This window comes from Lepidochelys kempii, chromosome 10, assembly GCF_965140265.1.
Source record: "Lepidochelys kempii isolate rLepKem1 chromosome 10, rLepKem1.hap2, whole genome shotgun sequence".
Taxonomy (NCBI): Eukaryota; Metazoa; Chordata; order Testudines; family Cheloniidae; genus Lepidochelys; species Lepidochelys kempii.
This window is the reverse complement of record NC_133265.1, coordinates 4,780,289-4,794,957: the sequence shown is the minus strand read 5'-3', so window position 1 is coordinate 4,794,957 and position 14,669 is coordinate 4,780,289. Positions and strand designations below refer to the sequence as shown.

At 42.8% G+C, this 14,669-nt stretch overlaps 1 protein-coding gene across 1 annotated transcript in view; it reads right to left on the bottom strand.

Annotated features, from left to right (window-relative positions):
- MEIOB (meiosis specific with OB-fold) overlaps positions 1-14,639 on the bottom strand; it is a 43,043-nt gene extending 28,404 nt beyond the window's left edge. The window contains exon 1 of the mRNA XM_073361371.1: positions 14,561-14,639. The gene's annotated coding sequence lies outside the window, so the exon portion shown is untranslated. The remainder of the gene's footprint in view (positions 1-14,560) is intronic.
- Positions 14,640-14,669: the final 30 nt, after the last annotated feature.

Sequence of the window (14,669 nt, the reverse complement as noted above, 5' to 3'; positions counted from 1 at the left end):
CAATAATCCCTAGCTCTGATCAGTATATGTCAAAGGGCTTTACAAAGGAGGTCTGCATTTTACGGATGGTAAAACTGTGGCACAATGTGGGGAAATGACTTGGCTAAGTGGGGAACAGAACCCAGGTCTCTTGACTCCTAGTCTAGAGAGCTACACTTTAGGTCATACTGCCCCTTTGAAACAGGCTCAACCCTGGGATCAGCATTTTTCAGTTTTAGGGTCCAGTTCTTGCAAGGGGCTGAGCAACTTCAACTCTCACTGACTTCACTGCCAGCACTTTGTAAGGTTGAGCCAGTAATTAGCAGAGACTTTCTACAGAGCATCCAATGGGCCCAGATAGTTACTTCTTCATAAATGTATTTATTTAAATTATGTTCATCAGTATGGTCACGGAATCCAAATGGCATCTCGTAAATTCACTTAGCAATTTGTTATACCATGATTAACATTGCATGCATGCAGGGAGAGCTAATCTGGAACTCATCACTACTGTGGACATTTAAGACATATATTTTTAGCTTTAACAGGCTCATCAAAGCCATAGGACATCCTAATATTTGCTCCATAAACTTTCTGCCACCCACTGCTTTTATTGAGTGGACTCATCTAATATTTATCCATGCTTACACCGAAAAGAATGTGTAAAATGAAAAGGGCAGACCTGTAATTTCATGTAATTGGCCTGCCTGAATGCATTAAAAACAGCAGATTATTAAAGGTATTCACTGGTTTTTGCCTTTGGCTGATACCTGAATTGGCTGGGAACCAGGAGCGTTGACTGAGTAATGATGACATTTTTAATAGAAGTAATACAGGTGCTGATGCAGCAAAACAGATGCTTGGTGCATTGAAGGATATTCAATCTAAACCTTCTCGCCATCACCCCAGTAAGCCATTGTTCAACTCTTTCACCAACACAGAGCCCCATCCCGTGCAGCCTTACTGACTGGAGTAGTCCTGACTGGAGTATTTACTGCCTGCCAGATTTTCTGTGATGCAACCTTCTTTATTTACAAGGAATGCATCAAGTCCTGTGTCTCTGAATGCAGAAGAAACCAAGCCCAAAAGGATCTTTCCTAGCTTACAGCCCTCCACCTCTTTAGCCAACACCAGAACCAAAAGCTGTCTCTCTCTAGGTTTTTCCTGAGTCACACTGTGCTCACAAGCTCCTGCTTGGCTTTCTTGCATCCCCCTCTCTCTGTTCTTGCCATTTCTCTGTTTCTGTGTATTTTTCTCTACACGCACAACACACAATACTCAACCAAAAGCGCCTGTGCAGATTCACACACACCTTTTGTCTTAGGAGGGGGTTTACGCTTACAGTTATGTTAACTGACCGATGAATTGTCACCAGCTGATCTCACCCCATTTCAAGGTTTCACCCAGCTCATAACATTGCTCTGAGTAACTATGCAACTTCCTGGAGCCCATGAAGAATGCCTGCATACATGCATGCTCATTTGCCACTGTAAAATGAAAATGAACCATGGCGGTCTTCAGTCCAAAAGCCATTTATGTGAACGTGGCGCCTACCTTTGACTACTGTGCTTCAGCACAAAGCCTTCTCGGACCACTAGGACTTGAGGCTCCCAGGAGACAGGAGAGTGAATGGTATATGTATATGTATATGTCCGAGCAGGAGGGAGAGTTTGTGGCTAGATTGGGTTCTATTTAGAGATTATGATGACTCACTCTTGCTGCCTGACTGGAGTGAGGCCTGTGTGTTAACAAGGATGGAAAAGGACAAGCTTTAAGGCATAAACCTACTTGATTTTGTGCATGTGAGTAATGTAATGTTTTATGTAAGTTACTCCATGCAGACATGCATGTACAAGGCTAATATGCTTATTAGCAGAGCTCCAGCAGTCTGCTCCATACTCTAAAAATTGTGCACCAAAGTAGCTTTCAGCAGTGATGGGGTTTTCAGATTGTAATGTGGTGGTCTTAAATGGACACAGCAATTACAATTAGCATGATATACTTGGGTTGGTATAATGCCACTTGAAAGAACAACCGAGCTTCTTAGTGCGTTAAACTTGACAACACTTGACATCTATGACACACAGGGCTTTGTAAAAATGGCTCCCATTGCTAACATACAGTCAGTATTGTCCTGGTCCTTTAAAATACCTGCTGCCATACAGTGAAAATCCATTTACTAAAATGCAGTTCCTGTTTAAAAATAAATTCACCCTTCCTAGAGGGCAGGAGGAATTTTAAAGGGACAGGACTGCAGATGAGTAAATGACATCTAGGGAGTTCAAATGGAGAATCCAACAATTTCCCAAGAGTCTTTATCTATGATAGTTAGCAGTTCTCCTTCTCCAAAACCTGAACCAGCTGCCTATTAATCAGCAAGTTCAATTCAAGACCTTTTAAACAGAATTTAAGCCCTTCCATCACATAGGAACATTCAGTTCAAAGGATCATCTTTTGCCTAATGTCCAGCTGTTGCAAGTGAGGTCAGTAGGTCTGGAACTGCAATCTGTCCTGGGGTATAATCTTGAGAAGCTTGACCCACAGCTCAGGAATTCTCTTCCCATGTGGCTAAACCAGATATTGTCACTTAAATCTAAAGAGGGGTATTAGGCCATATTAGAGTCACATTGTAAATCTGGATATTTGGTAGGCCGCATTGAGATATCTACCCATCTATCCATTAGGGCTGTACAAATGCTTCCAAAAAGTATTACAATCCTGAATAAAACCCATGAATTCCCTTTGACTGTATTTACAACCCTTTTCCCCCCACATGCTTTTATGTGAGCCATTTTAGGGACAGGGGTTACAAGAATGTGTGTGGAAAGCAGAGTTCTTGCCAATACTCAGGTGACTATTTAGCAGTCCCAGTGTTCATAGTGGAAGGGTTCATGCAGCCAACTTTGATTTCCTTCCACTTGTTTGTTAGTATGATTTATTATTTGCATTTGCCCAAAGTCCCCAATCAGGACCAAGGCCTCACCCCACAGCACCTCACACCCCAATAGGCGGGGCCCAGCTCCCCACTCTGGCCCATTGGCTCTCACCACAGTGTGCCGGCGGCGCACTCCTCCCACAATGCCTTGCCCTGTCCTTCCTGGCCCTGGAGTCATTGCATCACTTGCCTGAGCTGGGCTGTGGCAGGCCCAAAAGAAGTCAGGCCATGGCCCAGCTGCTCCCAGGCTCTGCAGCCTATGCCTTTGAAAAGCTGGTCCCTGCAGAGAGCTGAAAGTCCAATTTAGAAAAGTTTCATTCACCCAGTCAGGGAGCAGAAACAATAACAGGTGACGTAGGTGACCGGTCACTCCCCAGGAATAATGCAAATAGTCAAAGCAAATCCATGCTCTGAAATATATTCACATTACCTGTGTGATGCTGACAGACCAAATGCCAGCTCATGTCAAAGCCCCAAGCCAATTCACGTGTGTATTAATGTAGATCAGAGTGATTTTTAAATGTATAAGAGTGTATTTGGTGTTTAAACTTCATGAAAACTAGTGGGATGTCACTTGCATTGTTTTCATTTATCTGTATCACATTATAATGTAGCAGCAAACATTTACATTGCGTGTACCCCTGCAACTAAATAACCCATCCAATGAGAAAGAAGCCTTGTGGAATGCAGATGAAGAACTTTAAGAGAAAAGTGTTCATTTCAAAGCAAGTGGTCTTTGTGTGTGATGATCGGAGGCAAACACTCAAAATGCATTCCTCATTCTCCGACAAAGGAAAAGCCCACATGGGCAGTGACCCTATCAGCTTGTTTTCTGTGAGAAGAAGCTATAAATATGGATTCAGGGAATTCAGACTCTGGACTGTTTGGATTCTAACACAGCGGAACAACTGAATAAGAAGACTGAGATCCCCAGAGTTATTCTGGGTAGCCCTGAAAGATTTCTGGGAAACTGGCCGATGACTACATCTCTGCTACCATTTGGAATTGTAGACTGTGACTCACATGTTACCTGCTTTCACCTCTCAATAACTCTGATTTCCTTTTCTTAGCTAATAAACCTTTAGGTAGTTTACTATAGTATTGGTTACCAGTGTTGTCTTTCAAGGGTACCAATGGATCTGGGGTAAGTGATTGGTCTCTTGGGATTGGAAGCAACCTGATGTGGTATGATTTTTGGCCTTTTATCACGAAGTCCAGTTTAACTGGGTGCAAAGGTAGACTGGAGAGTCAAAAGGGACTGTCTCTGTGACTCCATGCTAAGACTGGTATAGTGATCCAAGAGTTCACATTTGTTACCGGCTTTGTGAAATCTAATTGTAGAACATACCACTGGTTTGGGGTGTTTGACCTGTTTTCTGGCTGTTTGCCCTAAGGCAGGCACTCAGTCGAGAACCACTCCAGACAGCTTGACAACATGATCATTGAGCAGTTTGGGGCAGGGGGGAATAGTACAAATCTAAGACTGTAGATCATTTTTAACATAAAAAGGGGAAAAGATTCTTGGCAATGAACAGCTCTCCCAGAACTTTTCTCTATCTGGGTGTCTTTATCTACTGTCTATGTGTCTGTAACTATGTTTGACTATTTCTGCAACCTTAGTCCTTTTGAAGATAGCTAAAATAAGTTGTCTGTGCAGCTATTTGATGTTCATAAACATTGGAACATATCTTTAGATGTCACTTTGCCTATGTCTCTGTGCACAGACTGGTGCTGTATCTTGCTTCTTTGAATGTCAGACTCCAGTTGTCTGAGATTTTAAAGCCATCAGCTAGAAATTTAGCTTGCCTGTATCTGTAGAGTTGAAAAGAACTTCCTTATGGAACCAAGGAGCCAGTGCTTTACCACATGCAGCTTCTGGGAGTCAAATTCTTCTTGATATAAATCCAGAATTACTCCACTGAAGTCAAAGGAGTTAGTCCAGTTTTACATCAGTATCACTGAGAGCAGAATCTGGCCCACCCTGGACAAACCAAAATTTAACATTTTGCAACAGAAAATTGTGAGTTTTAAAGAAAAGAGATATACAAAGGTTAAAAATAGTTTTTGCCCCAAACTGGCAAAGAATGACTTGGGATTTGGGAAGAGAAAATATTTGAAAATGATTGGCTGTCATCCCAAACAAACATTTCCCACTATTCAAATCAGATGCTCAAAAATCAATGAAAAACCTATTTCTGGATTTCAGTTTGAGAAACAAGATATTTGACAAGGCTAATTGGAAAAAATGTTGTCCAAAATTTTTCAATGACAAAAGCTGGGGGTGAGGATGTTGATTTTTTTTTTGTTTCAGTTTCCAACCAGTTCTACTACTCAGTCAAACTAGCAGTTGCATAAGGAAGAAAATTTTGGATATGATTCTCAATGACAGATGGGCATGGGTGTGAGATAAAACTGAGGATTCCTAGAATAAACAGGATTTTCCTCCCAACACAAAGAAACAGGGCTTCAGTGAGAACCAAATAATACATCCAAGTTAAACTTTCCAGCATAAATATATCTTTAATATAATGAGTAAAATCCTTCCTCCCTTGAAGTTAATGGCAAAACTCCCACTGACTTCAACAGAGTCAAGATTTCATGTGATCTTTTTCTGTAAGTAACGTTGTGTTCATGTTTCTTTTATATCCCTGAATTGTGTTCAGTCCACTGTTTAGAAAATTCCTTCTGATATAGACATCTAAAGTTGTCACCTACGTTTTTAAACATAAAATATCTATTGAGAATGCAACAAATATAAGAGTTGATCAGAAGTGGACTTGCCCAACAAATTTTGTTTTAAGAAGATGAACACTAGAGGTCAATCTAGCAACTTGTACCAGAAATGTTTATTCCTGGAATAAAACACTACAGACTGTTTTCTGTATACAGTACAGTTCTAACTACAACCACATTTACTGAATTGGCGACATATTTCATATCTAACACACAGTTCATTCTATGTTTTAAAAGTTGTTCTTGTCTTGCTATAAATTAGTATTTCTTTTCTAGAGTTTACTTGTATGATCATTATCCCAATTCACATAATTTGCTAATATACTTAACTACCAGTTTATGAAGTGAAAAGGAAAAGTAGCACTTGAGTATGTAGATTACATGGGGCCAAATGTATCTCTGATGTAATTCCATTGAAGTAGATGGAGTTAGATTACGAATGAATGTGGGAACAAAGTAACAGATTAGATTAATGGTCCATCTAATCCAGTATGCTGTCTTCAGTGGCCAGTACCAATTGTTTCAGAGGAAGGTGCAAGAATCCCCACAGTGGACCATTATGGAATAATCTCAGTGTTTGGCCTGTGACCTGAAGCATTAGGGTTTATATCCTTAAAAATATATCCTATTTAATGGAAAGGTGGATATTCTCCTTAACCACGTCTCATCCTTTTTCAACTAAACTCTTAGATTCAGTGATACCTTGTGGCATTGAGTTCCAGAGGTTAAATGTGGACTATATAAAAATGTATATTCTTTCATCAGTTTTAAATGGGTTGCCATTTCAGTTTCAGTGTATTTCTGCTTCTTCTTTTCTTATGGAAAATGGAAAATGTGGAGCCCTTCCCTGCCTCACCTTCTCTATACCACACATTATTCTGTAAGCCTCTATCATGCCCCTTCTTATTGGACTCCTCTCTAAACTATGTGTAGGGACATGTGCATTCAAGGATTGATCTAATACCAAAGAAATTTGCATTGCAAGCTCCTCAGGGCAAGGGTTATCGTTTTGTTCTGTGTTTGTACAGCTCCTAGCTCAGTGGGGTCCTGGTCTGTGACTGGAATCTCCAGGTGCAATGGTAATACAAATAATAAATAAATAGTGATGATAGGCTATGACTTCCCAAAGCACAGCTTTCTCTATGACTGGTTTTCTGTTACTATATACCAGAGCTAAATATGATTTGCAGTTAGCCTGGGATGATTCTGAATGTGAAAGCACACATCTTTCTCCACATCGGTGGTTCTCAAACTATTGTGCTCGTTACCCCTATCACATAGCAAGCTTCTGAGTACAACCCCTCCTTATAAATTAAAAACACTTGTTTATATATTTAACACCATTATAAATGCTGGAGGCAATGCAGGGTTTGGGGTGGAGGCTGACAGCTCATGACCCCCCATGTAATAATCTCGCAACCCCCTGAGGGGTACCGACCCCCAGTTTAAGAACCCCTGCTCTACGTGGTAGTTTTGCTGATGAATACTAAGCACCTAGTAACCTGCTACTGTTGTTCAAAGCAATTATCTAGCTATTCTGGACTAACAATCTCCCCATTCCTGAGGCCTCTAAAATAGATAATGATCCAAAGAAATGCTGAAGGTAAACCCAGGCTTCTCAAGCTGTGAGACTGTCTCAGGTGAGACACTAGCTCAACCAGAGAAGATTCAAGGAAACTCAAATCAAAAGATTAAGGACCCTGATCCAGCAAAGCACATGCTTAATTCTAAGCACGTAAGTAGTCTCACTGAAGTCACCAGGACTACTCGTGTGATTAAAGTTAAGCACATGAGTAAGTGTCTTGGTGAGTCAGAGCTGTAATATAGCTCTTCTTTCTGAAGGCTTGTCTACATGGGGACTTATTCCAGAATAGCTATTCTGGATTAACTCCATATGTAGATGCTCTTATTCCGGCAAAAGAGTGCCTTATTCCAAATTAGTTTAATCCACTTTCAAAATTGACCCCCAATGTAAATGTTCACCCTACTTTATTCCACATTAACTTTCATGTGTAGATAAACCCTTACTGTGAACCAGATTTTGCAACCCTCACACATGATGAGTCGCCCTTATTCACACAAGTAGTCCTTGTGGATAAGTGCTGTGAATTTTGCTCCGAATGACTTTCTCCTAGAAATCAGCCAAAGGCAAGCTCCATATGGCAATCCTGAATAGTCACTCAACAGCTTGGCTTTTGCCTTCATGGAAATGGCCCAGCAAGACAGAAGAGCAAACAGACTGCTGCTTAATGCTTCATGTTGAAATTGCCTTTAAAGATCTGCCAAACGGACCCCTTCAAAATATTTCAGGAAGATCCGTTCTTCTGTCCCTCCCTTTGTAACAATCAGGGAGGCCCACGTTGCACTAAATGCTATTCACAGCAATATAACTGCACAGTGTCATGGACCATTCCAGGGGTGTTGCAAAGCAGGACTCTCAAATAGGATGCACTATGATCAACATTAGTCATTTCTTGGATTAGAACAGTTCTCAGGCATTTTCACAGGTATCTTATCAAAATGTACAGGAGAAATCCTGAACTGTTTAATTCAAGGAAGTAGCTAACGCAGAACATAGTGCATGCTTGTCTAGGGTAAGATTTGCAATACCCCTATTTCATGTTCCCCTTTCAATCTACTTCACCCACTGCTAAGGGCTCTGCTGTGGTTTTTAGACACTGTGCTGTTGAGGGTGTGGTGGAGACACCTTGCCTCAGCAGGCATCTTTGTGAGCGCTGTGCCTCCCCGAGCAACCTGATGCAGACATTGGAGCATGCTGGCTGATATGGCCCATTGGGGTGCAGCATACTCTCTTCTACACAGAGCTAGCTGGCACAAGGGGAGGAGGAGTCATGAAGCTGCCTTCTCCTCCCCAGTCCTTTTGGGTCACATGGCCCTTCTAGTGCGGATCAGCGCCTAAACTCAGAAAGGACCAGGGATTGAGATGCAAAAGCCCAAAACCTCATCTCCCCACATGCCCTTCTAGGACGTTCACAGGTCATCTCTGGCCCAACCCGCACAGATGGTCACGTCCTGAACCTGATCTTCAGCCTAGATATCTCGACTGAGTATATCACAACCCAGCCACTGTCTTGGACAGACCATTACCTCATTAAGGCTGTGGTCAGAGATCTTCCAGCTCCCAGGCAACAAGAAAGACCAATGACTTTGATTCAACCACAGAGACTCATGTACTCCACCAGAACACACGAAAGGACAATAGCACTCTACTCACTGGATGAGGAGTCAGGACCTGGTGAATCATGATCATTGTCGCTAGCGCACCATTGACTCACTGGCCCCCATTATCAAATTCTGCCTGCAGGAGCTATCCGGTCTGGCAAACTGCTTCCATCACTTCTGAATGCCTAAAACCCCAACACAACTGAGCACCAAGTGCAGTGAAGAACTATCACCTGACTGCGCTGAAAAGATCACACACATTCAGGAAGTTTTCTCAAACAGCATGGAGCCACTGCACCTGCCCCCACCAACCAACTGCCTGCCCACTTTCCCAGAGTTCAGTACAGTCACTCATCAAGAAGTTCTGAACACCCTAAAGGAGTCTCATTCCAAGATTTGTGAATCCAACCCAGGCCCTTCCTGGATTGGGAAGGAGGTGCCACTCCTGACCAAAATAGCCAACACATCATGCAGAGGAGGAATCTTCCCTTACTCCTTCAAACATGCAATAATCCAACCAACGCTCGAGAAACCTTCCCTGAATTAGGGTGACCAGATAGCAAAGGCGAAAAATTGGGACGGGGGTGGGAGGTAATAGGTGCCTATATAAGACAAAGCTCTGAATTGCGGGACAGTCCCTATAAAATCCAGACATCTGGTCATCCTACCCTGGACATACTGGTTCTAACCAACTCTCACCCAGTGGCAAACCTGTTCCTGAGCCAGCTTCACTGTGCACACTTCTCCCCCTGGGGAGAGGATGAGAGAACAAACAACATGTGACAGGTGTGTAGTCACATCACTTACTGCACTTCTGGAAGGCTCTCAGATACTACAATGATGAGCACAGGATAAGAATCTGTATAGAACAGAATAAATTGTAACTAACTCCTTACACTGTGGGGAGCAAGGGACTATAGGGGTTATTTTATGCTGTCCCTCAGACTCCCTGGCCCTAATGTGGTACTTGAGCCCTTGTGTGTAATTGACTGAGGGCAGGGATATGTCCCTCTATGGGTCTGTTAAGTGCCATGCACACAGAGTAATAAATAATAATGAACATAAACACAGTTGGGTCAGGTACACTGTGCAATGGGATTGAGATCAGCAACTTCCCCCCTGTGCAGAGCCTCCCTGCTAGCACTTTAACTCCTTGTTTTAACAGAGTTTAGAGAAGTAAAAACTATGCAGCTCCTTCCCTGCTATACTCTAACATTACGGGCTTTAACACTGGACTGGAAAGGTAGTTGCAAACAGGCTGGGGCATTCACTCCGATGACAGGCAAACGTGTCAGTGTCTGCAATAACTTTCTGCTCCCTTTGAAGTCAGTAAGGGAAGAATACATGCACACAAGTTCAAACCATCCCTGCAACAAAGGGTTTCCATTTCCATAGAGCCCATCTGGGCACACGGCATGACCACTTCCAAAGATGGGGAAATGCCAGGCTTTTCACTAACACAAAACACTACTAAGCCAAGAAAAAACAAGCCTGCTACCTCCGTGCCAGCTTACTGACACGGGAACAAGCATAAAAGAAAAACAGGGTGGGCCAAATCATGTCTTCAGCTACACCTGTGTAATCCTACTGCCTGGTCACAATGGTGGCCAAAATGTATGTATACGCTAAACTTTTCCATAATGTCCATCACTGTACTATGTGGACAGCTTTCATACCTTGATGAATTTATCCTCTGCACCAACAGGGGTAGAAAACAGACCCTCCTGCTTCAAACTTATCAGTTCCTCTTGAGCTCATGGAGAATCTCAGTTAGCAGTATAGGGACTATAGGCACAAAATTCAGTACTGCTGGCTCCACCCAGAAGAGGGGAGTGGTGACATGTACAGATTAACCGCTTCATTACAGTACAATATACACCAATTTCTAAGTGGCCAGCATGCATAACTGTACTCACAAACTGATATTTTGCAAAGGTCTCCGGTGCTGCAGAAAAGAGTGGTTAAGAGATGTATATGCCAGAAATGATTGGCACCAATCGATGGGGAAACTGTGTTTGTTCTGTGCTGACAGCTGATGTGTTCATTATAACTGATGTTCTGTCGCAACTGGCTCTGCCTCCCTCCTTTAATTCAAAGCAGCCTTCTTGTCAGGTGATAAAACTGCAACATGCAAAATGAAATCAGCAATGCAGACCATGGTGCAGGTGAAGAGATGCCTGAAGAGATGCCTGACGTCAGTGACGTGTGTCTGAATTGGCTTGAGTATGTCCACTTGGTTGCTCATTTCTCATCCTACAAAGTACTGAGCAACCTCCCCTCCCCATGACTTGGAGCTGGAGGCTACTCATCACTTGGCAGGATCAAGCCCTAAATCAGGGGCATCTGATGTGGAGCCTTTCTGCATGCCCAGACCTTTCTGCATTTAATTCTGATTACTGCTAAATCAATACGTATGTCTTCCTAGTAAATAAGTGTGTCAGGGGGGTTTTAATGGCGCACAGGGTGCATGGTGTCAAGACTATTTTTGTCAGCAAAGCCAAGCTGTTTGTTTTTGTCTCCCTTCCCCGCCACTGAGCCTTCTCCAACACACAAAATGGGCTCCAGATCCACCTCCCACAAGGAAATGCAGGATCACCCAGCAAGAAGCCCTCTGTTCAAAGATCTAATGCCTCTTCAAAGCCAGAGCGAATGCACTTCTACCTGAGTTGATTTAGGCATGGCTTCTGCATCACCAGGGTGAGGGAAATGGTTAAATGCTAACAGAAGGAAGGGTAATTGAGAGCTCATTGTGTATACCCATAGCATGTTTGTCTGGATTAAGGAGTCATATCCCCCACGGCTGATGTTTAGATGGTGGGGCTGAATAATTGGTCTATTTATTGTACTTCATTTTCATATAATTAGATCTATATTAAATTTTCAAGGAAAACAAATAGCTCACAGACAGCAGCATACGCCACTGGATTACAGACCCTCTACCAAAATAAATGCCAGGAGAAGAAAAATAGGCATAAAGTAAAGCGATGTCATTGCAATGAACACTGCTGCAGTCATAGCCAGTAGGGACAGGATGTGCAGGGTGGGCACTTAGTGGAAAGTGGACCACAGACACTAATGCGGTTTTCAGTGGGGAGCCTTATTACACACTGAAGGTCTGAAGCTGGGAGGCGCTCGCTTCTCTTTTCATTGACTTCCACAGGACGGGTCTGAAGGCACTCAGCACTTCACAGGAAATGATCTGCAATCTCTCATGGTCTGGTCCCAGTGCAGGGGCCTTCAAATCTTGCTCAGTTCAAGGTCATATAAATTGCACACCAATCAATGGAGCAGATTGCAACTGCCCTCCATCTTTAACACGGCAGGGCAGTCCACAGGGACTGCTCCCAGCTTACAGTTTTTCAATTCACGTCATTTCAATGTGACTTTGTTGGCCTGACAAGATATGCAAGTGTTGCCAAGTGTAAGAAAAAGACAGACCCCTCAGCTATGTGTCAGGCTGGGTCTCACTTACTCCAGAGAGGGTTACATCCTACACCCTTTTGTCATTTCTGTCCATGCTACCTTTGCAATAATAAAAACATAACACAACTCTTATTTACCAAAGGACCCTGTAGCCGAGAGGCATCCAAGTGCTGTGCAAAAAATAAGCTAAACCTTACACAAAGTTTCATCAGCAAACATAAATACCCGACTCAGCACAAAGGATCCCACACAAAGAGAAACCGCTCAACAGTAGCTGTGCTTGTTGTATGGCTCACAAGATGGAGGAAGAGAGGCTTTATGACCAGCATGGTTATTTCCATTTCCGTAAGACCAAAGAAAGAGAATCCTTCTTTCTTGAGAAGAGCCCCTGTTTACAAATGCCTCTGGTTCCAGGAGGCCCTTTAGGAAGCATTTCTCTTTTGCTAGGAAGAAGTAGACTCTGTTGCCAGGCTAAAGGGCAGAACACAAGCATTGTCTGCACTGCTGGTAATTTGCTTCAATTCCAGCAATCGAGAGTGAGCCACCAGTGTAGCTGCGTGAGTGCAAACCACAAGGGGGGACAAGGAAAGCTGCAATTTGCACCAATGGGGTTAACTGTGATTTCAAGCAGCAGTGAGTTCCTCCAGTGCAAAAGGCAGCTTTCCTTATCTACTCTTAAGGTTTGTATTGGCTGGCCATCGAATGTTGGAATCAGTGCAAATCTATAGATAAAGGCCACAGTCTCTTTCAGATCTTGAGTGGATCTGGATGGCTAGCAACCCTAAACCTCCACAAGAAAGCAGAAGGTCTTGATAATGTGGGTTCACATGTCCTCTAGAGATCTGTTTTCTATCTTGTTTCCTTAATTCCCCATTATGTTAAGAAACATCCGATGTAAATCGTTCTAAGGTATATCTGTTTGTTTTTAATTTCCACTGATGCACCAGTATTATTTACACTCATGACATATAGTTGCGGGTACGTGTATAATGTTGTGTGCATGAAATACGGCTGGCTGCCTATATTATTTATTGATTGGTAAAGTCAATAATGCCAACCAGCACAATTCATTTAAATAAGCGAAGAACACAGCTGAAGACTGACAATGTACATAGCCAGTGATGAAAATGAATCCAGAGTTGGGTGAATTTCAACAGCCATTCCAGTTTGATGGAGCCTCTTATCAAATAGGCTTTCCTCTTTATAAATCAAAGAAAGAATTTAGGGACAAATCCAACTCCCATTTTCAGACTTCGATGGGAAATGGATCAGACCCTTAAGTGGAGAACTGGCCTCGCAGACACCATCTCCGCCTGGATGGTAAATACTAGGAAGGTATCTGAAATGATATGGGATTCCTCCTGCACCATGGAGGTCAATGGGAAGTTTGCAGTTGACTTTAGTAGGGTAATGATGGTGACCACGAAGCAGTTGAAAAGTGGCTGCCTAGTGTAGTTCAAACCATTCTCCAGGTGCCCAGAGCATCTGGAAGTTATTAGAGTAGTGATATGCCAATGTAGCTGTGGTACACTCAGTAGTTAAAGTACACTCTGGAATAAAAAATAGGGCATTATTAAAAAGAAAAGCCCTGCGTATAGATGTTTTGGGTTTGATTTGTGCACATTTTGGGATGAAAAATAGTGCATTAACCATCTGTGTATAAATAATTACTCAGTTAGCATATTTAATGTATGCGGAATTTATTCAATGTCTGTGGATTCTTGGGCTTTTTCAGGAGTAAGATCAACAGGAAAATCTACATAATGCTGGATGTGCAGACCCATATCTCTCAACTGTCCCACATATTTCATCAGACACCCCCTCTTCTGTAATAAAGAGCAAAGACTGGGAAAGCAGAGTGTCATGCTGGATACATTTCAAGTTGATAGATCTCTATTCAATTGTCTTTAGTCAAAGTCAGAGGGTACAACAAACAAGGAAGAATATTTGAGCCAGATCCTCATCTGGTGTAAATCTATGTAGCTCTTTTGACTTGATTGATACCAACTGGTGATCTGACCTCCTGACTTCACTGAAGTTCAACATATTTACACCAGGGCTGAATTTGGCCCATCGTCCAACCCCAGTTGTGCAACAGGTTCTAGGACGGCTTGCAATCAAATGATCTGTCAACAATCCATGAGTAGACACCTCAGTGTGTCACTGATTTCACACCCGTATACCAGAGTAGAATTTTGGCTCTAAATCTGAGGAAGCAACAATGTAAAAAAGAACTAATGGAGGGGACCTATTCCCATCTGCATGCTTACAAAGAGCACAGAATTGCCTGTAAGCAGTTGCACTTACCACTGTAGCACCCCCTCTCATCAGGGTTTCTCGTTGCAGGGGTCCATGCTCCAGCCACCCCTGTAGGCAGTCTGTCCTTGTGTGCCATTCAACCCTCAGCTGAGAAGCA